This window comes from Ambystoma mexicanum, chromosome 3p (genome assembly GCF_040938575.1).
Source record: "Ambystoma mexicanum isolate Mex_15411 chromosome 3p, UKY_AmexF1_1, whole genome shotgun sequence".
Classification (NCBI taxonomy): Eukaryota; Metazoa; Chordata; class Amphibia; order Caudata; family Ambystomatidae; genus Ambystoma; species Ambystoma mexicanum.
The window spans coordinates 1,029,479,007-1,029,504,301 of NC_090925.1; the positions used below are offsets into that span (position 1 = coordinate 1,029,479,007).

The 25,295-nt window shown below is 47.1% G+C and overlaps 1 long non-coding RNA gene across 1 annotated transcript in view; it reads left to right on the forward strand.

Annotated features, from left to right (window-relative positions):
• The window catches only part of LOC138581199 (uncharacterized), a 475,801-nt gene that overhangs the window by 278,252 nt on the left and 172,254 nt on the right, over nt 1–25,295 (forward strand). Inside the window, exon 2 of the long non-coding RNA XR_011304469.1 lies at nt 5,464–5,627. This is a non-coding gene — a long non-coding RNA (uncharacterized lncRNA). The remainder of the gene's footprint in view (nt 1–5,463; nt 5,628–25,295) is intronic.

A 25,295-nucleotide genomic window follows, 5' to 3' on the forward strand; every position in this document is an offset into this window, starting at 1 on the left:
CGGCTCCCAGTCTGTTCTGCGGAGCATCGAGTTCGGCCAGCGTGGATTGTTGGTCTGTCTAGAGCCTATATTATTAGTGACTACGGCAGCCCTAACTTGAGGTGAATAAGAGAACAATTTCCCATGTCCCGCTTTCTGGTAGGCGGAAGCTATGTCCACTGCTTCGAGTAGGGTGGGTTTATGGTGTTGTCGCACCCATCTTTGCATTGGAGGAGCAAGGATTTCCACAAACTGCTCGAGGACCACCTTCTCTACCACCTCATGTACAGTAGCAGAAGTGGTCTGCAACCACTTGTCTCCAAGTTCCTTGATTCTGTAAAACAACTGTCGGGGGGTTTCCTCGGGTAACAGCTTGGTATCTCTGAACTTGATCCTGTAGGCCTCTTCATCGTGGCCCATTCTCTCTGGGACAGCCCGTTTCATCTCAGGGTATGTAGTGTCTCCTATGGGGTTAGCGGCCTGGTATGCGTTCTGCATTTCCCCTATCATGAGGGGAGCAATATAGTGTGTCCACCTCTCGGCTGGCCATTGAGAGTTTCGGGCCACCCTTTCAAAGTTGACAAAAAAATGGGCAGGATCTTCCCCTGGGGAGTATTTCTGCAACACTGACGCAGGTACTTGTGGTCGGGCTCTAATTGCGGTAGCTTCTAGCAGCTGAGCCTGTTGCATTTGAATAGCTTGCTGGAAAGCTTGTCGGTCAGCCTGGGCTTGCTGGCTCTGTAGCTGAAGGGCTTGCTGCAGCAACTGTTGCCCCTCCGTTAGTGACTTTATCAGCTCTTCCATCGTGTTTCTTGATCCCACCGCTGCCACCAAATGTAGGGACCAGGAAATGAGAAGACCAGCCTTCAACACTTCAGACTTACTGACTTTTATTTGTAGAAACAACAGGCTTCTTTAATTCTTGGAAAAAGGGGGACAACGTGCCGTTCCCTTTTCCATACTTTAAAAAAAAACAAAGATTCTGTTTACTTGTAGTCACGAACCATTCTGTTGAGGCTAACAGTGTTCGGGAGTTTTCTCCAGGAGATGGGGCTCTACTGTCTTTTACTCTGTGGAAACTGTTTTCCTAGGGATCACTCATCTTCAACTCCTTAAAGTCTCAAATTGTCTCTCAATCCTCTCTATTCGTTTCTCTATTGCTCTCCAGAAAGGAGGTCACCAGTTCACTCCCCCATTGATGCTGGTTGTGTTCCAGCCTCCTTAGGGCTCAGCCCCTGTTGGAAAGGCTTCACGGACAACCATTAGCACGGTCGTTTGCCTTTCTGTTCATCCACTCTTCCTTTCATTCACTCGACGCTCACCTTGGCTTCCGGCTCCCTCCACGGTGACTTACAGCAGCTGCGAACGCTCCTCCTTCTTCCGCTCACTCGGAGGATGACTTTGTTTTCAGGGCTCTGTCAAGCTGTCAGCTATTTCTTCGCCTGACGCTTGCAATTCACTCGCAGAGTCGGGCCCCCTCTCCTGCCGGCACGTCAGTCAGCAGGAGAGGCTTGCACCGCGGCTCCTCCTCCAGGAAGGTGGGGGCTACGGAGGGGAGCCGCGGACCCAACAGCTCCTTCGATGAGGTTCTCGGATGACAGACACCTCCAGCTGGGCCTCTAGTGCCGTTAGGACTGTCAGCAGCAACTCTCTCACGGCTAATTTCTTCTCTTGTATACATTTCTTATCAAGTCTCTATAAACGGGTTACAACAGAACGGGGCACAACGGGTGCAACTTGAACCACTGCTTCGTTATGGCCGCAGGTCAATAGGCCCACTCATAGGTCACCTCCTCCTCACGCCCTGGGCCCTCCTCCAACTCTTCTCTCTAGTTCAAAAACAAACACCAGAAGCCTGCATCACGATGACATTATCATTGTCAGTTGTCTGTCTCTCCCAGGCTGTAACCTCCCTCCCTCCATTATGACGTCATCCCCCTAGGTCTGATTGGCTTCTTGCTATAGGCCTTGTCCTGGTTCTGATCTTCCTTCCTTTCCACCGCCTTATCACAGTAATGTGTTGGTTATGATTTCACCTCCCCACAGTTCTTACTCCACATCCATGAAATATCGTTTTGGGGTTCCTACCTCCATTCTGAACATAATCTGGTCATGTATGGAGTTAAGCAAAGTTAGAAAATCATCCAGCAATTCTCTGTCCCCCTTCCAGATTACAAAGATGTCATCTATGTATCGTTTCCAAACACTCAGTCTAGATGACCAAACTGGATGTTGTAGGGCATTCTCAGTTTCAAAATGAAAATGAAAAGATTGGCATAGGTCGGGACCATGGAGGACTCCATTGATCTACCAGTAGGTAGAATTGAGAATTATATCTAAAATAGTTGTTATGCAAAATAATCTTTGCAAGTTCAAGTATGAAAACAAATGAAGCCTGGCAATTGTATCTTAACAGTGCCCATTCCAGGGCCTCCACACCTCCATCATGGGGAATAGAGGTGTAGATGCTCTGGACATCAAAGGACACCAAGGCTTTGTCGCCTGCCAAGGGGCCGATCTCTTTTAAGATGCTGAGAAAATGGGAGGTATCCCTTAGACAGGTAGTGGTTTTCTGCACTATGGGTTGCGGCACTTTTGAATGAATAAATGAATGATTGAATGAATGATTGGTCATTTCTAATGCGCCTATACAAGAGTGTTTCAAGGAACAACCATGCAGGGAGGGGAGACAAGGGAAGACAAAGACAAAACCATCTTTTTAGGCATATTGCATTTGGATCGTGCAAGTGTGCAGAAAAGTGCAGGGGAGCAGTGGGGTGGGGCCTAAGTGTGCCCAGTCAGTCAGAGCTGTGGTAAGTGCTGAGAGGTGCCACTCTCATGGGTCCTTGACCAAGTGCAGTAACAATGAGGCAAGTCCAAGGCCCGAAGGCAAGTGCATGAGGACTGGCACGGGTGCCTGGGGCTTGTGAGAGTCTGAGGTACCCCAGGCAGCCAATCAGCAAGCTGTGTGGTAAAGGAGAGAGAGAGAGAGGGATAGAGCAGAGAGAGAGGTTAGCAGGGTAGAGGGTGAGAGAAGGCAGAGGAGAAGAGGAATGTCTTAAAGGAATAGTTCACTCAAAATGTTTATTGGCTTAAAAGATGTGCCATGATCAAAAATATATATTAAAAATATTTATTAAGAAAGTTCCTATGTAAACTTTTGAACAAATGAGGCTCAAAATCACATATTTCAAGCACTAGGAGGCACCCAATTTGTGAAATGAATGAGCATCCTGTGCTTGTTTTAATCTCTGCCCTTACAGCACTAATGTAGCAAAAGCCAGCCAGCTGTAATAAACAAAAGCTACCAGCAGGTGGCTTTTGCTTCATTATTACAGGAGAGCAGAAATTAACACAAGCTGCTGCTGGTAAGTGCTTTAAATTTCATTTGTTTTTCAAAGCACTGCAAAATAAATGCTGCGGTTTTCTTTCTAACTTAGTATTTAGTTGTATTTATAATTGCTGCGCCTTTGCTTTTTGCCTTTGATTTTATGTTTTCTGTACTTCTCTGGGCTTGGGGAGCACCGAATACGTAAAATGAAAGTGAAGGCAGCCTCCTCCATGTACAGCTCTGCTCTGGCTGCAGTAGTGCCGTCAGGGCAGAGCTTAACATGAGCTGAGGAGGCCATCTGAAATGACCAAATGGATACTCCCATGTAAACACTTTAAGCCTCGTTTGCTCAAACGTTTACATAGGAACTTTCTTTAAAATGATGTTTAAAGTAGGTTTTTGATTATTGCCCATCTTTTGGGACAATAATATTTTTGAGCGCACTATTCCTTTAAGGAGTTTCTGGAACTTAAGGAGATCTGGCTCAAGACAGAGAGCGGCAGGGAGGCTGTTCCAGAGGGAGCCTCCTGCAGAGTATAAATATCTCCCTCCAAATCTCTGCATGGAGAACTGGCTCACTCGCAGAAGGTTAGAGGTAGTTGAGTGTAAGCTCAGGAAGGACAGAATTCAGTTAGACATTGTTGCAGATAGTTAGGTCCATGGTGCCACAAAGCCTTGTGGACAATGCAGAGGGTCTTCAGTTTGATCCTTGCAGCCACGGGGAGTCAATGGAGGTATTTCAGCACCAGAGAGATGCAGTCCTTGGGCTTGAGGCCAAGGATAAGTCTTGCGGTTCTGTTCTGGATAAGTTGCAGAGGGCGCAGGGTAGAAGCAGGGAGATTGAGAAAGAGGGTGTTGCAGTAGTCAAGCCTTGAGAGAACCAGGGCTCTGGAGACAGTGAGACTCTGGGGGAAAGTGAGGAAAAGTAGAATACCTCTGAGGAGGTGCAGCTGATAGTTGGACTTTTTAGAGATGTCCGAAAAGTGAAAGAAGAAGGAAAGAGTGGAGTCAAAGATGAACCCAGGTGGATGCGGGCAGAGGGCCAAGGAGACCAGCCACAGTGAAAGTGGGAAAGCAGGAGCTGGGGTCCCAATGCAAACAATCTCTGTCTTGCTGGCGTCGAGGCAGAGATCATTTGCAGCACACCATGACTGAATTGTGGACAGACAGTCAGCTATGATTGAGGCAGTGGAGGAGGCTGAGTATAGCCTGAAAGAAAGTTGCGTGTCCTCCGCATAACACTGGAAGTTAGAGATGAAAGCGACAATCACCAGTGCCAGGGCATCCATGTAGATGTTGAAGAACCAGGTGGATAGGTTAGATCCCTGGGGAATGCCGCAGGTAGAAAGAGTGACAGTAGAGAGAAAGGACCCAAGTTCCACCTTGGATGGATGGTCGGAAAGAAAGGAGGTTAACCATGCCAGAGCCTGACTTGTGATTCCCAGGCTGTCACAGATACGAGTGATCAGGATGTTGTGGTTTACCATGTCAAAGTCAGAGGAGAGGTCAAGAAAGACGAGGACAGAGGAAGTGTTAGTATCAAGATTTGAGAACACGTGGGTCAAAAACACTGTCCGTTCTGGCCACTACAGGTCTAAATGGAGGATGGCCACTGTCCTTGTGAATTTTAGGTCGACCATAAAATACCAGTGTGATCGGACAATCTTTCGTAAGAAACATATGTGTTTTAGATGTTATCCACCCATTTTCTTGAGCCTTCTCCAAAGTGTCCCTGATTATTGTTGTGATCATTTTCGTGGGATCCTGGTCTATCAATATGTATGTGTTAATATGGCTCAACAAGTCCATGCACATCGTATACACTGGTGTCCATTATGACAATTGCCCCTCCTTCGTCGGCAGGCTTTATTGTCAGTGTCCTATCATCTGCAATATCCCTAATTAGTCTGCTCTGGTGTTTCCTGATGTTGTAGCATTGTCCCCATTGTCTGTGGCCCACGTAGCCCAAGAGCACAGACAAAGCATTACGTTTACTTTTATATTTCTGCAATATAGAGATTCTATACGCAGCGAGCATTGTGGCTGCAATGTTAGTTTCAGTTTCAGGGTAGGTACGTAATCGTTGTAGTGGAAATAAATAAAATAAATAAATGCATTGCATGGTAACAGTATTTTCATTGGCTATTTCTCAGCCCATGGAAGTCGTTAATGTGTGTGGGTGGAGTGACGGGCACAAAGCAACACCTTCACACTTCGCAGTTGCAGAGCCTTCCTGAGCCAGCAGTCCATCCTGACAGTGCCACATGCGGTGCACACCGAGGCCTAGTTATCCTTGCCTCGACTGTCTCCAGCAGTGGTAAGTACTGCCTTCTCTATTTTCAAACGTTTATTTATACAGGCGACACGTGCTGCTTTTTTTTTGAGCCTCCAAGATATTGCTGGCCAGATACTTGTGTTTCGTTTCAATAACCGCCTGATGGGGAGGTGGGTTTGGATTTGGTTGAATCGCTTGGCTGTAATGTGAACATTCCGTCTGGGGAGGGGGTGTCTAGTGAGTTTAAAATCCACTTTTTTAGGCTGCCGGATTTGTATTTGGATTTAGCTGCTGTCAACGTTCTATTTAAGAGTGGAAGGGGGCGGGGGAGCTGGGCGGAGGGTTGAGGCAGCGCAGGTTGAGTTCTTACTGCAGTCTTCCATGGGCGCCAGAAACCCGACAGCACCTACCCTGCCTGGATTGAGCGTCTGCATCGGATGCTTCTGAACTTTGGGCACAGATGGAAAGATCTGTTGAGTTACTTCACTATGCTGCTAATAATTACCATAGGTACACAAGGTGTGAGAATCCCCTGTCATTGTAATAAGTGATACCTTCAAACAAGATAAGTGAGACTTTCATTCCTCTCCCTCATCCAGTCGCCCCACGGAAACGTGTAAGTTAAACACACATGACGGTCTCCCCTTCCCTGTCACAAGCGAGGTTTAATAGGTGGAACGCACATACACAAGAAACTGTGAGGTCTCTTGCCCATTTAGGGGTTTAGTGACATTCACTGGACGGTTTATAAAATGAGGGCTCCTTTTTTAAACTGTCAGAGTGTGCACAAAGCCGTGTCCTGCCATTGGGCATTTACGTCAAGCTAATACCTCACCAGAATTAATTATTGAGCACCATGTAACTAGCCGTGTTCAGCGCAGCGATGTAACGTGATCCTTCCTGCCCAATGTACAATTTGCATCACATTTTGTCAAAAACATCCCCCTGGGCTACTATTCAAACTGCGTCCTAAAAGGAATACGTTCCCATATGCAACTGTAGGCTAGTACTGGCTTATAGGGCAATAGGCCATGGCCCAGCCAAAAATGCAAAATGCTTCTGTGGGGCAGTTTGTTGGGTCGAAGTGGGGCACTTTTTTGGCCAATGTGGGCCAGTTTGATGAGTTACCTCACAAAGCAGCTAATAATTATCTTTGACAGAGTGTTGCTGCATGAATATTCGTTTAAAAATATATAATTTGCATTACATTTTGTCAAAAACCTCCCCCTTGGATACTATTCAAACTGCGTCACAAAAGAAATGAATTCCAATGTGCAACTACAGGCTCGTACTGGCTTATAGGGCAATAGGCCATGGCCCAGCCAAAAATGCAAAATGCTTCTGTGGGGCAGTTTGTTGGGTCGAAGTGGGGCACTTTTTTGGCCAATGTGGGCCAGTTTGATGAGTTACCTCACAAAGCAGCTAATAATTATCTTTGACAGAGTGTTGCTGCATGAATATTCGTTTAAAAATATATAATTTGCATTACATTTTGTCAAAAACCTCCCCCTTGGATACTATTCAAACTGCGTCACAAAAGAAATGAATTCCCATGTGCAACTACAGGCTCGTACTGGCTTATAGGGCAATAGGCCCATGGCCCAGCCAAAAACGCAAAATGCTTCTGTGGGGCAGTTTGTTGGGTCGAAGTATTGGGCACACTTCACAGGCAGCATCAATCATTAACACGGAAGTAATGAATGTGTATTACAGAGATAATCTGGCATATGTATTGGGCCCACTGCACATGCACAGGCAACATCAATCATGCTTTGTACAGGACAATGCTGGCCTAAATTGGGAACAGCCAGCATAGACATGTTGCTACAGAGGCATATTGTGGGCACAACCAGCATGAAAATGTGTTACATCAGTGAAAGTGCTGTCTTACACTGTGGACAGATTAATCATTCATATGTGTTGTGGTGTAAAATGTTCGTGTGTGCTGTTGGTGACATGGAATTTTCATGCTCCCCTTTAGAACTGATTTCAGGAAAATGTTAACACCTACACACTGAAAGAAATAACAAGCAACTGGTCTTTGATCATTTATGATGGTGGGACTCCCTTAGATACTCACTGCCCCTGACACCAAAAGCTATCTTTGGGACTGTTTAGCGCATCATCCTTGCCTGTGATGCGATTGTGTCAAAGGTCACACAATATCGCTTCTAATGTAATTCTGCTCTGGGTGAGGTTGTTGACTTTTGCCTCGCCGGCCCACTGGGTGACAAAAAGCTCATGCTTCGGTCTCACATTCAAAAACGTTGGACAAGTCTACTCTAGACCCACTGTGGATCTCAAACTTGTGCCCGATCCGTATACGATTGCAGCACTATGGCTGTATGTGGCTAACTTATCATCAACCATGCCAGCGCTGGAGAATGACAAGCCATGCCTGTACTGAGTACTGGAAACGAACTGTACCACTTGATGAGATGCCTGTCTTTAAATATTGCCGAGAAGCACACAATTTACTGCCATGTAACTGTTCACTACACTGCTGGATGCTAATAGCCCTTACAGGCTTTCAAAATATCACGCTTCTTCCTAGCCCCACGACGCAACGTCAACTGGGCGTCTTCCCCAGCTCACAACAACTAATTACATCATGGTCAAGGACAAAGCCCAAAAAATCTCCAAACAGAGCAAGATGGACCAAAATGCGATGTGTGGGACCAACACTCCTATTAGCCAAACTGCACATGCAGGTACTGCTCAGGAGGAAGACACTGGGCTTCATTATGAGTCCGACGGTAACCCTGCTGGTGCTACCAGTGGGTTGCCACCGGACTCATAATATTTTACCGGCGACTTACTTCCTGCTGCCACTGGGAGATTGCAACTCCAGCAGCCTGGGAAGTCAGGCGCTGTTCAAATTTAAGTCTCCTTTCCCTTAGAGTCCCAAATTACAACAACGCTAAATGCAAGGTAACACAGAGATCCTGAGCAAGCTTGCAGATGCTGCTGGCAATTAACCCTATGGAACTACAGGAGTATATAAGGAGCCTGGTAGGACCATGTGCGACTAACCTATAGGAAACATAGCACAATATAAGTGTGTAGAAATCATATTGTAAGTCTCATGAAAATTACGGAAGGGCTCAAGCTACAGGACACAAGACGAAGGAAGCAGAACCAAGCTGCACAAAGCAGGAAGGCTGAGCTCACAGCCAAGGTCAGAGATAAACAAGTGCATTCCAAACTTCAAACGACAATGGTCCAGCTGCAGAAAAACAGAATAAATCCTCATAATTGCAGACCCAGAGAGCTCCATTTTGTGGTCCACGACCACGTGATCCGGCCGAGCTAGACAATGGGTATTCACCCACAGTGGGAAGACGAACAGCTCTCACAAACCCAGACGAGAAGTGAAACAAATGTTGCAACGTGGAGCACACTCTCATAGGCAATGGTTGTGTTGCTACCAGATACATTTGGGGGACACAGTGATTTCACATCACCTTGAAGAGGTGAACAGAGGGCTGCAAACCAAACTGGGTCCCAGGCCTTTGGAGACCCGATCTAAACAATCAGGAGAAAGAAATCCAGGGATGAATGGCAGAGGGTAAGGGCTAATGGCAAGTCTGCGACCTTGCTACAATACAAGATGAAAAAACTCCACAATACGTGGGCTCGTCAAATGTTTTCATGTGGCCAAATGAGTATTTACTCTGTGAAAGCGACTCTATATAATATACTTAAAGAGGTTAGTTATGAACAGCAGTTAACTGATCTTTCAACTAAAATCAACAGTGGTATTTATTGCAATGAACGTATATTTTGCGTAGGGGCATTCCGAGTTACATCAATGCCTACCCCAGCCCACAAACAGTGCGACAATACCTTCTATTGAAGTTTAATATATCTGAGGCACTGGAAATTAAAGGTGCATATACCTGTATTCCACATGCCAGTCGTTATTGTCGCCTGTGTGGTACCAATGTAATTGAGACGTTACACCACCTACTAATTGAATGTGAAAGTTTATATGCACTTCGGTATCGCCATTTGAAATCATATAACAATAATTTTAACCCTGATGAAATTGAGAGTCTTTGGTCACTGTTTATGAGTGGCAATGACATAAATCTAATGTATGTTATGGTGTTATTTTACACCAAAATTGTCCTGATTTTACACTGTATTGATTGATTATATGAGATTACTGTAATATGTTCATATGAACTATGTGTGAACCAATGACCTATGTACTTGGCAATGAAATTGTTACTCAGGTGTTTCCGTATTAATACTAGCGTGTTTAACTGTGTTGCTTCTAGACATAAAATTGTTTTTAGATATATAATTGTAAATGTAAATATCAATGAAATGGTATATAAAACATTTGCTTTGTTGTATGTATATCAATAAAAACTGAATTGAAAGCTACAATATAATAGTTCGTTTCTTGGGGACTGTAAGGAAAAATTTCCCTTCGGTGCAATTTTCCCTCCATTTGTGAACCCCTCAAACTTTTTGCTTTTGTTTGGAGTACCTAACTTTTTCCAGTGAAGCACAGTGTTCAGCTGCGCTCCTCTGGGCTTTTGCAAATTTGTTATGGGAAAACTGACACATGCTTCAGGCTGTCAGTACTGGGAAACTAGGTTTCACTTAGTCTTCGACTTTGTTGCCATTTCTTGGTAACTTTTTATCTAAGTGCCAGGTACCCTACAGTACCGCGCATATGGGCCCTTTTGTGTTATGGCCCTTAGCTACCCTCTAAAGATTTGTTGGTGTTTGTAAAAGTGTTCCTAGGATGAACTGGTGGCAGCAGTTTACTTTTAAAGTATTTTTACTTTGTTTTTATGGACCATACCGCATTTACTGCGTTTGGCCCAAGACCGTGGCTAGTGCCGAAAATGGACATTCCATTAAGTCTTTTGTTCTGTCCTTTGGCCACTTTGTACCTTTGTATTCCCCCAGCTCAAGAGACTCGGGTATTCCTTATTTGGGCATGCGGTCTCCTGCAAAAACTGCATCTTTTGTGGGCCCCTGCATGTCATGAGTGATAGTACCCAGGAAGAGGATTTGGACTGTCTGGTCCCAATCCACACTACTGGTGGCAGTATGTCTGGTAGCCATGAATGGCTGGAACCACTGTGGGCCACGATTGGTCCACGTTTGGCCTGCATGCAAGAGAGAAGATCTTCCATTGGCTATCTGAGATTTGAGCGCAAACCGGATCTTGGATAAGAGAAGGAGTGCTGCATCCATTCCAGGTTGATCTACTGAAGTTCACACCAAACCTCATAAAGAGGCAAGTATCCTTAACAAGAAAGCAGACCCGAGGAACCTCCAGTGACATGCTTTGAAGGTTTGGCAGCCTGACCCTGCTCTTGTCCTGTTGGACCCCTGTTCCTTCATCGTACCAAGAAGCCCTACAAGGGTGCTTCAGCCCTTTGGAGTAGTGGGAACAACTTCTCCTACTTACCCTCGAAAAGAGCCTCTTTGGAAGTGTTCCTGGGCCATCCAGTGAACTGACCAGCTCAAACCCGGGGTATGGCACAGGAATGCTGCCATCGCGAGTTGAGACTCGAGACTCTGGGAATCGCTAGCTTGTGGCCCTGGGCCCTCTCCTGTTGTCCTACCTCCTCTGGGTCACGATTTATGTGAGTGAGCCATGCCACAAGCATTTGCGGTCCCTGTGTCGCCCCACTGCGGTGACCATCACTGAAAGTGCCTGCAGTTCTTGCCTACTGTGAGGAACCTGAAGGTGTCCCAATTACTAGTCCCAGGGATGTGTCATTCAGGTGGCCAGGACACAGCCATCACTATTGGATCCAATTCCTGGGGTGGACCAGAGGGGGAAGATCCCCTGGATGAGAGGTCCTCGGGGAGTGGAAGTGGGACACTGAAGGGCCAGGTGCAGTATCCCCTTCCTTATGACACCTTTTCCTCATCCTACCCCGTAAGATGTCTCGAAACTCTACCGCCCACCTTTTCTAACATGAACACTTTCCTACACCGTGACAAACAATGGACTAACTCCAGAGCTGTTTACCTGACATGTCCCAACACAAGGGTCAGGCAGAGTCAGGCAATTGCCAATAATTACATACACCTGGCGGCCCTTTCTCTTCCACACACAGGTAAAAGACAGAAGCCAGGAGCACACTTCGAGTAAGGCCGAACGCATGAGGAAGTGGCTATTCCAGACCGGCAGTTCAAGCGGACGGGAAAGGCGGCGAGACCTGAAAGGATGAAGATGAGGGAATTGCCCTTGCCCTTTTCAACTCAGACCCCGAAGCCTCCAAAATGGAAATCATAAGACTAGGAAGTCCAGCTGGCGTGTGGTGTGACGGGTGTCAATGGTACATGGGGCCCTCGCACGTTGCTAGCCAAAGCGGGGCGGAGCGCTTGTCACTGTGGTGGCAACAGTTCAGCACAGCTGATGAGTCGGAGAGGACTGATAATAAACCAAACTGTTCTGCAACCAAGGTCGCAGGCGGCAACATTGATGAACAAAGAACCTGTGACAAAGAACTTGTGTATTTGAACTTTTAAAGACACCCCAGTGAAGGTCTAGATGCAGAGTGGTCCAGTGTCGCGTGGGCACTCATTCGAAGGACTCTGACTGGGCCCCTTTGTTGAAACTACAAGTAACAGGAGGCCCTAGGAGAGGCCGGCGTGAGGACTCAGAAGCGTCATACAAGGGTCAAGTCAAACCCCTTGTACAATCGAAGGTCTCTGGCGCATTGACAAGAAGGAAAGTCAAGGGAAGCCTGGCTGGGGGCTTAAAGGAAAGCCTGACTGGGGGTTGAGATAGGGTAAAAGGAAGAACCTAAGGGGTCTAAAGGAACTGTCCTGTGAATTGTGGCAAGTGTGCACCCGATAGAGGGATATCAAGAGAAAGCTAGTGGAAGGGAACCCTGATTTCTGTTGAGATGAGCAAATCATGAACTGTATTAGAAAATCATGAACTGTGTTAGAAAGGCTATGTGAACCTGGTGGAGGGATGCCAAAGGGAAAGTTAATGAGAGTGAATCCTGCATTGTCAGAAAGCAACATGAACTGTGTATTTGGCAAACATGAACCCGGCTGAGGGATGCCTGCGAATTGGGGTGAAGCATAATACACCCGTGAACACTGTGTCGATAAGAGTGAACCCGGCTGAGGGTTGTCCATATTGAATGGTTGTTTTAAAAAAACATTAAGACTCTTGAATATTACAAGCTGCTGAGAATGAAAGGCCAGAGTGAACCCGATGGAGGGAGGCCCACGTTGTATGAAGGATCGGAGCCCGGTAGAGAGGGATCCTAAGGCAAAGAGTAATCGCCTGTGAAGATGTATTGAAGGAACTTTTGTTTTTGTTGGTTGTGACACATCAGGTCCTCTGAGGGAAGAGACTTTGTGTGAAATAGACTTGACCAGAGAAGGAACTGATATTTTGGAAACGAATTGTAACATCGTGCTGGCGAGGCGCAGTAGTGTGCTGCGCTTTAGAGTCCCGCCTTGTCCCGTACTAAAAACCTGGGGAAGGGAGACCCCAGTTATACCATCCTGACTTATCATTTTGAACACTTCTTTCTTTTCTTGCAAACACTATCCCACACTATTTTGTAGCATAGCGGTTAGGATTGGCAATCGTTTTCTTTAGTATAGGCCCTTTTTTATTTGACTAGACTCCACTTGGACTGTATTATTATTGTTTGATGGTCGTAGCTTGCTCCCATCTTATATTTAGGTTTAGGTTAGGCATTTTTCTCACCCATTTATACAGTTTAATAAACACCCTTGAATTGTGATCACTTGTGTCCGTCTTTACTGTTGTCACCATGTGCTGCACCCAAACTATCCTTCTTCCTTCAAAGGCTGAGAAAAAGCAAATGTCACAGATGATCCCAAGCTATTCCCGAACTCTGAAAGTCACTCTATCTGCAAGAGTAGACCCTCTTCTAGGAACTTATTCTTCATCACCTCAAGCTACTTCCTGAGCAGCGACAGCCCATGAAGAGAATCCGCTTTTTTGTTTATGGACAACCGTGCGTTGTTAACGCACAACTGTCCTTTGAGCGCTGGGCTACTCTCTTCATAGGGCTGGACTACATACGATAGGGATTGTTGATGAAGGACTGCCTAAACTGATATCTGTGTTGATTTAACCCCTTTCTGTTACAGGTTGTGGTTATCCCCCCATCATCAGACATAGGCTAATTGCATTATTGTATATATGTTACATAGTGACTGTTCGTGTGTGGTATTGTTTCTTCATAACTATGGTTTGATTGTGTTTTGATTATAAGGTCAAAGAGTAATATGTGGAGTTTTACTGTGTGTGCTCATTGTGGGCTTCCGATCACTCTCACCCCTCCTGAGACTTAAGGCCTCATCACGAATTGGGCGGTAACGCCGGTACTATTACCGCCGGCGCTATTAGCCCTACCGCCAAACCCTCCGGCGCTATTAGCACGGGATCACGGGTTTGACGGAACGGTTAGTGCCCATTCCCCATTGGGCTGTAATGCTCACCTGATTCCCACGGAGGCGCGGGTCTTGGCAGGAGGGTGTCTGTGACTCGAAAAGTGATGTGCAGGACTCGATTGGCTTCTGGGGTCGAACCTCTTCGCACTGTGTGTCGAACTCGAAGAGTGAGGTTTCTGCAGGTGAAAGAATATGGGGGTTAATGGCCTGGGTTGTTGAATGTCCCTCTCTCTCTCTCTCTCTCTCTCTTCCCAGCTTTTCTGTAGAGTCCCCCCCAGGTCAACGTGCTCACCTTATATAGGTGAATGCTGGGCTCTCCATCTGCGTCTGGTGCAGGGTGCCGTTGCCAGTTCCTTCACTGGTGAAACATTGGCCTCTTGAATTCAGAGGATGGTTACCGTCGTTATCTGCACGAGCGGTGAGTTCCTGGACACCTTTTGTCTTTATAGTCTTTAAATGCGTGGCACGTTAATGTTGAAGACTCTGTATAATGCTTTTCCCTTATGTATTGCAGGACTCTTGGGATGGAAGATGGAGTGAAGCGCCTGGAAATTCGTAAGTATGGCAAGCGCTCTAACTGTCTCTTTCCTTGCAGCTTAGTTCGTGTTAAAGAGACGCCGGAGTATTCGCAGGCGTTTTATTGCGACGAGCGTGATGGGCGTGAGTAAATACCTGCTTAATGTCTTTTTCTTTTGTCTTTCAGATGTTGGTTTGCAGCGCCGGAGTCAGCGGAATGCTAGTAAGTTGTAACTAAACTTTGTCTTCACAGGCGGCGATGCAGAATGAAGAAATCCGGAATTCACGGCGTGCCGGTAAGTACAACAATGCCTTTGTCTTTGCAGGCGAAGGTGCAGCGTGAAGACACGGCCGCTGCTGATGGATCAGGTGAGAAAGCACTGTGTGTAAAGTTTGTCTTGCTAACCTGTTGTTTCTTGTCTTTTGCAGGTGCTGATGTTGACTGGATACAGGAATGGTAAGTATAATTCTTGCAGGTTCAGGATCGAAAGAGGAAAGGCTGGAACAGACTCGGTGAGCGTTCTGCTGCAGATGCAGAATAACGCGAAGCACGTTTCATCTATCGGGTGTGGTTTAAATAGCCTTGGAGTGATGAGGCGTCTTCTTCCACGGCCCCGCCTAGGTAAGAAAAGAGTTCCAGTTTCCAGAAGAGTTCCAGTGCTGTATCCAGGGAGTGGAGCTGCCACACCCAGGTAAGAAAGTAGTTCCTGTTCACAGAGGGCTTCTAAGTGGCTGGTAAGTAAGCAGCATGGTCTGCCGCAGGTAAGTCCACCCAAGCACTTTCACACCAATTATGAGCCCGGCGCTTCCAGTGCCGGGACCGATGGTTTTGATGAGCCTGGTGCCACCGGCGCCAGGACAGGGTCCAAAAGGTCCCAGTAGGGACCGGCTGGTGCCTAGGATTAGGGTTAGGGGCCTGCTTCCAAGGACGTTGGGCTGGTCCTGGCTCCTTGGAAACAGTGATCATGACAGCATCCCCCCTCAAGGCCCCGCCTAAGCGTGTCTTCTCCGGGGGTTTTGGCTTGTTGGGGTGATTCAGATGGAATTTCTTGACCAGACGAGGTGCGTGGACATATTCTGAGGGTTCCCAAGACCTCTCCTGGGGGCCGTATCCTTTCCAATCAACCAGATAATATAACTTAGATTTGGAGATTTTGGAGTCTAGGATGTTCTTCACTTCGAATTCAAGTTCTCCATCTACTAAAACCGGTTCTGGAAGTTCAGTCAATCGGGTTTCTGGTTGTACTGGTTTTAATAAGGAGACATGGAATACTGGATGTATTTTCATATGCGTTGGTAATTCCAATTTGACAGCCACCGGATTAATTATGGCAGATATGAGATAGGGTCCAAGGTATCTCGGGATGAAGGTGCGGGGTCCTTTTAGAGGCAGGTGCTTAGTGGATAACCAGACCTGATCTCCTACAGCGTAGTGAGGGGCCTCTTTACGATGTCGATCTGCTCCTTTTTTGAATTGAGCTTTAGCTCTTTGCAGATGGGCAGTGGCTTCCTTAAAAGCACGGGTGATCTCCGAGTGCAAGTGATCCACAGCAGGTGCTTCAAATTCTTGGGGAGGATCCAGGTTGGAGGTTCTAGGATCGTGTCCATATAATAGGAAAAAAGGAGTCTTCCCGGTTCCAGAATGAGTCGAATTGTTGTAAGCGTATTCCGCGATCCAAAGAATATCCTTCCAGGGGTTTTCAGTTTGTTGGAGCATGCAGCGTAGATATTGTTCTAGTGACTGATTTGTCCTTTCGGTTTGTCCGTCAGTTTGGGGATGGTGACTGGTCGAAAGTCTTACATCAATTTGGGCTAGACGACAGCAACTGCGCCAGAAGTGGGAGATGAATTGGCTTCCTCTATCGGAGACTAAAACCGAGGGAAAACCGTGTAAGCGAACGATGTTTTTCAAGACTTCTCGGGCCAATACTGAGGCTGAAGGTAGACCCTTCAGGGGAATGAAGTGAGCCATCTTGGAGAATAGATCCACGACTACTAAAATGGTAGTATACCCCGAGCATGGAGGTAAGTCCGTGATAAAATCCATGGACAAGGTATGCCATGGACAGGGAGGGATGTCTAGTGGCTGTAATAGGCCGGCTGGTTTCTGCTTCTGACTTTTATTTTGGGCACACACACCGCAGGAGATTACAAAGTCTCTAATATCCTTTTTCCATGATGGCCACCAGAAATGTCTTTTAATCTTTTCCATGGTTTTGGTAATGCCAGGGTGACCCTCCATTAGAGAGTCGTGATAACAGGAGATTACTTGTTTTTGTATTTTCTCACAGGGCAAGTGCAATCGTCCTCGGAAATATGGTAGGTCTTGATCCACTGAGAATTCTTTTCCCTTTAATTGCCAGTCCTGCAAATCGGCCGGAGTTAGGAGTGATTTAACCGTGGTCTTGATGTCTTCAAAAGATTGAGTACTGACCAAACCCAAAATCCTTTGTTCTGGGATTATGGGTATTGGTTCTGGAGTGGTCAAATGTTCATCTACTCCCATCCGGGAGAGGGCATCTGCTTTTCCGTTCTTACTGCCTGGTCGATAAGTAATTATAAAGTCAAATTCAGCCAGAAACAGAGCCCAGCGAAGCTGTCTGGAAGACTGAGCTTTGGCCGTCTTTAGATATTGTAAATTGCGGTGATCAGTCATTACCGTGACTGTGTGTCTGGCTCCTAAAAGATAATGCCGCCATGCTTTAAAGGCCGATCTGATAGCTAAAAGTTCCTTGTCTGTAATTGAATAGTTGATCTCGGGAGCCGAAAACTTGCGGGACCAAAAGGCTACAGGGTGTAACTGGTGTGTGACCGGATCTCTTTGTGATAAAACTGCCCCCATAGCAAGCCTAGAAGCATCCGTTTCCATGATGTAGGGGAGTTCTGGGCGAGGATGTTTTAGAACAGGTGCAGAAATGAATTTAGCTTTTAAGTCCTGAAAAGCTTGTTCTGCTTCAGAAGACCACTCAAAACGTTTGTTCTTTTTTAACAGAGCGGTGATGGGCTGGACTATCCGAGAAAATTCAGGAATAAATCTGCGGTAAAAGTTAGCGAAGCCTAACATGCTTTGAACTCCTTTTACAGAGGTTGGTGATGGCCACTTGATGATTGCATCGACTTTCTTTGAATCCATATGGACTCCGTTAGGTGACAATATGAATCCCAGGAACTCGACTTCAGTTACGTTGAAAACGCATTTTTCAAGCTTAGCAAAAAGATTATGTTGACGCAATCTCTCGAGGACCTTTTTAACGTGTTTCTGGTGTTCCTCTTCGGATGATGAATAGACAAGGATGTCATCAATGTAGACAACAACACCCACGTCTATGAGTTCTCTAAGGACATCGTTCATAAAATATTGGAAAGCGGCAGGAGCGTTACAAAGTCCAAAGGGCATCACTTGATATTCGAATAGTCCGTACTTGGTGCGGAAGGCCGTTTTCCATTCATCGCCCTCTTTTATCCGTACCAAGTGGTAGGCTCCTCTGAGATCCAATTTTGTATATATACATGCGTCTTTGACTTGGTCCAGGAGTTCAGGGATCAAAGGTAACGGGTATCTGTTTTTAACGGTGATTTGATTCAGGGCGCGATAATCTATGCAAGTCCTAAGGTCTCCTTCCTTTTTCGGAACGAAGAACAAAGCCGATGAAGCCGGAGATTTTGAAGGACGGATAAACCCGTTAGCTAGGTATTGGTCCAAATATTGTCTGAGGTGAAGATTCTCTGGCTCGGTGAGGGCATAAATCCTGCTGCAAGGAGGAGTTGTTCCGGGTATCAAATCTATTTGACAGTCGTAAGACCTATGAGGAGGCAGGGTGTTAGCTTGCTCCTTCCGGAAGACGTCTTGGAATTCCTGGTATTCGGGAGGTAATTTGGGAACCTCCTCCGAAGAGATTGCCGCCAGTGAAACATCAGGCCTAGGATAACAAGTGGTAAAACATTCTGGAAACTGAACCGTCTTTGCTCGCCAATCGATCTGAGGATTGTGCTTCTCTAACCAAGGGATTCCCAGAATGATCTGGAACTGAGGAGCCTTGATCACATCAAACACGATTCTCTCCCGGTGTCCATCTTGACTCACTAGCGTCACTTCTTGGGTGGGATGCGTTACTGGTCCGGAGGCTATCTCTGTGCCATCCACAGTAGTAATGACGTCTTTTACAGCCTTAGGGACAAGGGGTAGATTCATCCTTGATACCATTTCACGGTCCACATAATTACCGATTGCTCCACTGTCGATGTAAGCTTCAATTGCATGCAAACGATCCGGACGTTCAGGACTAATGAGGACCATGGGTACCACGAAATGCGAGGTCACGGGACAAATCTTAACGCTCGGCAAGAGGACCTCTACTCTTGTCGGGCTAGGTCGTTTCCCTGCTCAGAATGTGTGGTACAGGTATCCGCGGCTCCTACAGCCTTCTTAGCTGGTTTCACTGGACAGTCCCGAAGAAAGTGTCCTGAGTTTCCGCAATAGAGGCATAATTGCAGCTGCCTTCTTCTTTCCCGCTCTTTCTGGGTTAAAGGTCCTTTCATGCCCCCTATTTGCATGGGTTCCACCGTGTCAGCTCCCCTAGTAGAGGTTTGTGGTTTAGAAAACACTCGGTTATCAAATTTGGAACTATCTGCCTTCCTGTTCTGTAGTCTGTGGTCCAATTGGCAACTAAGTCAATATAGTCTGAGCATTCTTGTGGAGGATTCACAACTTGAGCTAACACATCCTTGAGCTCTCCACGCAGGCCTCTGTAGAAAAGCGTTATTCTCTTATCCTCGGGCCATTGAGTTTCCACTATAAGTCTGTTGAATGAGGCTATATAAGTCAAGAGGTCTTGATTACCCTGTCGTAATGAAAGAAGTTCATTGTCCAAGGCCTGCCCTTGTGCATGTCTTGCGAACAGTTTCTCCATGCCGGACTGGAAGGCCTGGAAATCATGTAAAACCGGATCATCCTGGGTGACTAAAGGGATCGACCAATCTGCGGCGCTGCCACTGAGATAAGAAAGCACGAAAGCCACCTTGGTCTGGTCTGTTGGGAAAGCAGCTGGTCGACATAAGAAGTGTAAGCGGCACTGGTTGATGAACACCGCGAATTTCTTTGGATCACCTGAAAAGCGTTCGGGCGGAGCCAAGGGCACATTACCGGGCAGATTGATTTGCACTGGATTTAAAGATGATGCAGAAGGATAGCTTCCTCCTGGAGCGGGCAAAGGTGTCTGTCCTGCGTGCGCTTGTAGCAACTGCCTAGCGAGGTCCTCAGTTCGCTCCTTGGAAATTATCAGTTCTCTTCTTAGAGAGTTCGTTTCCTGACGAGCTGCATGTACTTCTGCTCTTAATTCTCCGAGCAACTGGGCTAGGTGATCAGTGTCTGAGGTTTCCATTGCGCCTGGGTAGGAGTTTTGTGGTGGTGCTTCGCGTTCTGTAACGCTCACCTGATTCCCACGGAGGCGCGGGTCTTGGCAGGAGGGTATCTGTGACTCGAAAAGTGATGTGCAGGACTCGATTGGCTTCTGGGGTCGAACTTCTTCGCACTGTGTGTCGAACTCGAAGAGTGAGGTTTCTGCAGGTGAAAGAATATGGGGGTTAATGGCCTGGGTTGTTGAATGTCCCTCTCTCTCTCTCTCTCTCTCTCTCTTCCCAGCTTTTCTGTAGAGTCCCCCCAGGTCAACGTGCTCACCTTAGATAGGTGAATGCTGGGCTCTCCATCTGCGTCTGGTGCAGGGTGCCGTTGCCAGTTCCTTCACTGGTGAAACATTGGCCTCTTGAATTCAGAGGATGGTTACCGTCGTTATCTGCACGAGCGGTGAGTTTCTGGACACCTTTTGTCTTTATAGTCTTTAAATGTGTGGCACGTTAATGTTGAAGACTCTGTATAATGCTTTTCCCTTATGTCTTGCAGGACTCTTGGGATGGAAGATGGAGTGAAGCGCCTGGAAATTCGTAAGTATGGCAAGCGCTCTAACTGTCTCTTTCCTTGCAGCTTAGTTCGTGTTAAAGAGACGCCGGAGTATTCGCAGGCGTTTTATTGCGACGAGCGTGATGGGCGTGAGTAAATACCTGCTTAATGTCTTTTTCTTTTGTCTTTCAGATGTTGGTTTGCAGCGCCGGAGTCAGCGGAATGCTAGTAAGTTGTAACTAAACTTTGTCTTCACAGGCGGCGATGCAGAATGAAGAAATCCGGAATTCACGGCGTGCCGGTAAGTACAACAATGCCTTTGTCTTTGCAGGCGAAGGTGCAGCGTGAAGACACGGCCGCTGCTGATGGATCAGGTGAGAAAGCACTGTGTGTAAAGTTTGTCTTGCTAACCTGTTGTTTCTTGTCTTTTGCAGGTGCTGATGTAGACTGGATACAGGAATGGTAAGTATAATTCTTGCAGGTTCAGGATCGAAAGAGGAAAGGCTGGAACAGACTCGGTGAGCGTTCTGCTGCAGATGCAGAATAACGCGAAGCACGTTTCATCTATCGGGTGTGGTTTAAATAGCCTTGGAGTGATGAGGCGTCTTCTTCCACGGCCCCGCCTAGGTAAGAAAAGAGTTCCAGTTTCCAGAAGAGTTCCAGTGCTGTATCCAGGGAGTGGAGCTGCCCCACCCAGGTAAGAAAGTAGTTCCTGTTCACAGAGGGCTTCTAAGTGGCTGGTAAGTAAGCAGCATGGTCTGCCGCAGGTAAGTCCACCCAAGCACTTTCACACCAATTATGAGCCCGGCGCTTCCAGTGCCGGGACCGATGGTTTTGATGAGCCTGGTGCCACCGGCGCCAGGACAGGGTCCAAAAGGTCCCAGTAGGGACCGGCTGGTGCCTAGGATTAGGGTTAGGGGCCTGCTTCCAAGGACGTTGGGCTGGTCCTGGCTCCTTGGAAACAGTGATCATGACATGGGCCCATTCAGAAATTCCTTATTCCCCATTGGGCCCAAAGGGGAAAGTTCTCGCTATTACCACTGGCGGATTTCCACCGGCAGTAATAGCGACGAAAATCAGCAATTTTGCCAAGGCCATGATCTGGCGGACCCTTAAAGGCAGCGGTAAAAGCACTACCACCGCATTTAAGGGTTACCACCAGACTCGTGATGAGGCCCTTAGTCTTGACCGCCTGCCAAGCTATCGTAGATTTGTCCAGAAGGTTCCCCTGTTCCACTAAACTAGGGTGGCCTCCTAAACTTCTACCCAGCAGGTCAGAGTTTAGAAATCCATCTTAACAAATTGGTGTACAACGGTGGGATAAGATCGGAGGTACCCAGTGTTGCACGCAGGTGAAACATCCAGGTTGTACTTACACAGAAAACACAGTGACCTTAGTTTAAATTAACTGTAAGCCACCTGTCTCATTTATAACATGGAAGCGATTGCGAACATAACTTTGAGTGCTTCCAAATCAGAAACTCTGAGAGGAATCTTTTCTGAAAGAGGCTTGTCAGCCTCTAGAACAAAAGCTGAGATGATCCAAAAGATCGTGGAGTGGCAAGAAAGCCAGATCTCAGCTTGTCCATCCGATGATCGTGCAGAAGGTGGTGGCACTGCTCCCAGTAACAGGGCTGGCAGGACTGTTGCTGCCTTCATCGAGGGGACAGATGATGATCGGTAGGGTAGCCCAGCGGCAACGTGCTCCCCTTGGAAGCAAGACGACACAAAGCCAACACATGTTCCATACCCGGGTCCGTGCTGCTTAGAAACCTCTGGGTATTAAGCGTATTATAAATAACCTATCATATCATATCATTTAGAGTCCCATGCTTATTTTTCTGGCTCTGACGCCGAGGCCATGCTGGAATTCAGAAGACAAGAGCTGCCTGTGGCGTGGGTGCCGTTTGAACAGGTAGGGATTGACATTGTTGGTCCCCTTGACCCTCAGACTTCCTCTGGGAATAGGTTTATCTTGGTGTTGGTCGGCCATGCCACCAGATATTCTGAAGCCATCCTATTGACGATTGTGACTTCCAAGTCAGTTGCAAAAGCATTGCTAGGTATATTTACTAGGGGGCTTCCCTAAAGAAGCTGTGTAGAACTCTCAAAAGCATGATTGGGGCTCTGGAAAAACCTCAAAGGGGAAAATGGTATCTCCTGTTGCCATGCTTACTTTTTGGCTACAGAGAGGTACCCCAGGAGGGTGTTGGTTTCAACCCATTTGAGCTTCTTTTTGCTTGCCCTGTTAGGGGACCACTGGCCATAGTCAAGGAGGGGTGTGAACTCCCTACTCCTTTAATCACTACCAATGTAGTGGGCTATGTGCTGGAGTTAAGGAGGAGAATGGTCCTTCTTATGGCTCAGGCCAGTGGTAAGTTGAAGGCAGGTCAGGCTCTGGTGAAACATTGGTATGACCAGAAGGCTTCAATTATTCACTTCACCCCAGGCCAAGAAGTCCTGATTATGAATCCTATAAGGCCTAGAGCCCTTATTGTGAGGCCCTTACACAGTTGTGGAGCAGCGGGGTGAGGTAGACTATTCAGTGGACCTTAAGAGACCTGGCCAGGCCCCCAAAGTGTCCACATAAATAGGCTGAAGGCTTTCATCCCTATGGTTGAAATAGCAGCACTACGTTTGGCATCAATCAGAGAGGAAGAAGACTCAGAGCTTCTGCCTGACTTGTTCCAGGGTAGCCCTTCAGATGGCTCCATAGAGGGTGTCCATGTGGCCCCTCACCTGACGCATCCCCAGCAAGAGGAAGTAAGAACCTTGCTTAGGCAGTTCTCCCCCTTGTTCTTTCTGACTCCTGGTTTGACACCTTGGTGCAATCACGAAATTGACACAGGCGACAGTGTACTTACCAAAGGTAGGGGGTACAGGATGTCAGATAAGGTAAGATCTTACATCAAGACAGAGGTTAACAAGGTGTTAGATCTTGGGGCGATTGAACCCTCTAGTAGTCCAGGCCCCAGTCCTGTGGTTCTGTTGCCAAAGGCAGGTACCTCTGAACTGAGGTTCTGTGTGGATTATAGGGCTCTGAATGCTGTCACCAGGACAGATGCTCAACCCTTGCCTAGACCTGATGAGCTGGTGGATACATTGGGTGCCTCCAAGTACCTCAGCACATTTGACATCACTGCAGGTTATTGGTAAATAGCCCTAGCAGAACATGCCAAGGGGAAGACAGCATTCTCAAACCCAGAGGGTTTTTACCAGTTCAGGGTAATGCCCTTTGGATTTAAGAATACACTGGCAACCTTTCAAAGGCATCTGAATCATGTCCTTAATGGATTGGATGAATTCTGCTTAGTATATGTGGATGATACAGCAGTCTTTAGTGGCACCTGGGAAGAACATGTGAAACACTTGGGAATATTATTGCAGGCTCTTCAGAAGGCCCACTTGACCATAAAGACCAGCAAGTGCCAGATTGGACAAGGATATGTGGTCTACCTCGGACATGAAGTAGGCGGAGGGAGGATTCAGCCTCCCTCCTTCAGCCCAGTAAAGTGCAAACAGTACAAGACTGGCCTACCGCCACTGCACAAACTCAGGTGCGATACTTCTTAGGTCTCACTGGGTACTATCGAAATTTGTTGTCAGACTATGACACCATAGCTGCCCCTCTAACTGCTCTCACCACTCCAAAGAAACCCAAAAAGGTTGCTTGGTCTGAGGAGTGTGAGAAGGCCTTCAATGGCTTAAAAGGCTCCCTGTGCCAAGCCCCTGTCCTCAGGGCTGCTGACTACAAACATACTTTTATTGTGCAGACAGATGCCTCTGACACTGTGATAGTTGCTGTACTATCACAGGTACATAGGAAAGGCAAGGAAAACCCTATTGGTTTTATTCGTCGACAGCTTAAGGACAGAGAGCTCAAGTAGTCCACTGTAGCGAAATAATGTTTCTCTGTCGTGTGGGCCCTAAGGAAGCTGAGGCCCTACCTCTTTGGGACCCACTTCACAGTGCAAACTTACCATGAACCCTTAAAGGGCTAATTAACGTTAAGGGAGAGAATCCAAAATTGCTCTGGTGGTTCATAAGTCTGAAAGGGCTTGGCTTCACCATTGAGCACAGGCCATATGTCCAACATAGCAATGCTGATGGGTTGTCCAGAATGTTTAGTCGACCTGAATATGAAATTAATCGAGTGGTGGATTAAGTCCCCCTGTCCTCAGGTATGGGAGGGGTGAGTGTTAGGAAAGATTTCCATTAGGTGCAATTTTCCCTCCACTTGTGAAACCCCCCAAACTTTTTGCTTTTGTTTGGAGTACCTAACCTGACTTTTTCCAGTGAAGCACAGCCTTCAGCTGCGCTCCTCTGGGCTTAGCTTATATGTAAGGGTACAACTGACACATTTTTCAGGCTGTCTGTAATTGGAAACTATGTTTCCCTTAGTCTTCGACTTTTGTTGCCATTTATTGGTCATTTTTTATCCAAGTGCAAAGTACCTTACAGTACCCCCTTTGGAGTAGTGGGAACAACTACTCTCGGCTTCTCCTACTTACCCTCTACAAGAGCCTCTGCGGAAGTGATCCTGGGCCATCGAGTGAACTCACCAGCTCGAACAGGGGGTATCACACAGGAACACTGCTGTCGCAAGTTGAGACTCGAGACCCTGCAAATCGCTAGCTTGTGGTTGTGGGCCCCCTGTGTCATGATTTACGTGTCCCTGCATCGCCCCCTGTGGTGACAATCACTGAAAGTGGCTGCATTTCTTGCCTACCCTGTCCTGAGAAGTGCTGCACCGGAACTATCCTTCTTCCTTCAAGGGCTGAGAAAAAGCAAACTTCTCATTACAGATGATCATCCCGTACTGCAGCCCCTTGGAGCCGCAGTGTACTGAAATGGCAGGGTTAACACCTGCAGGT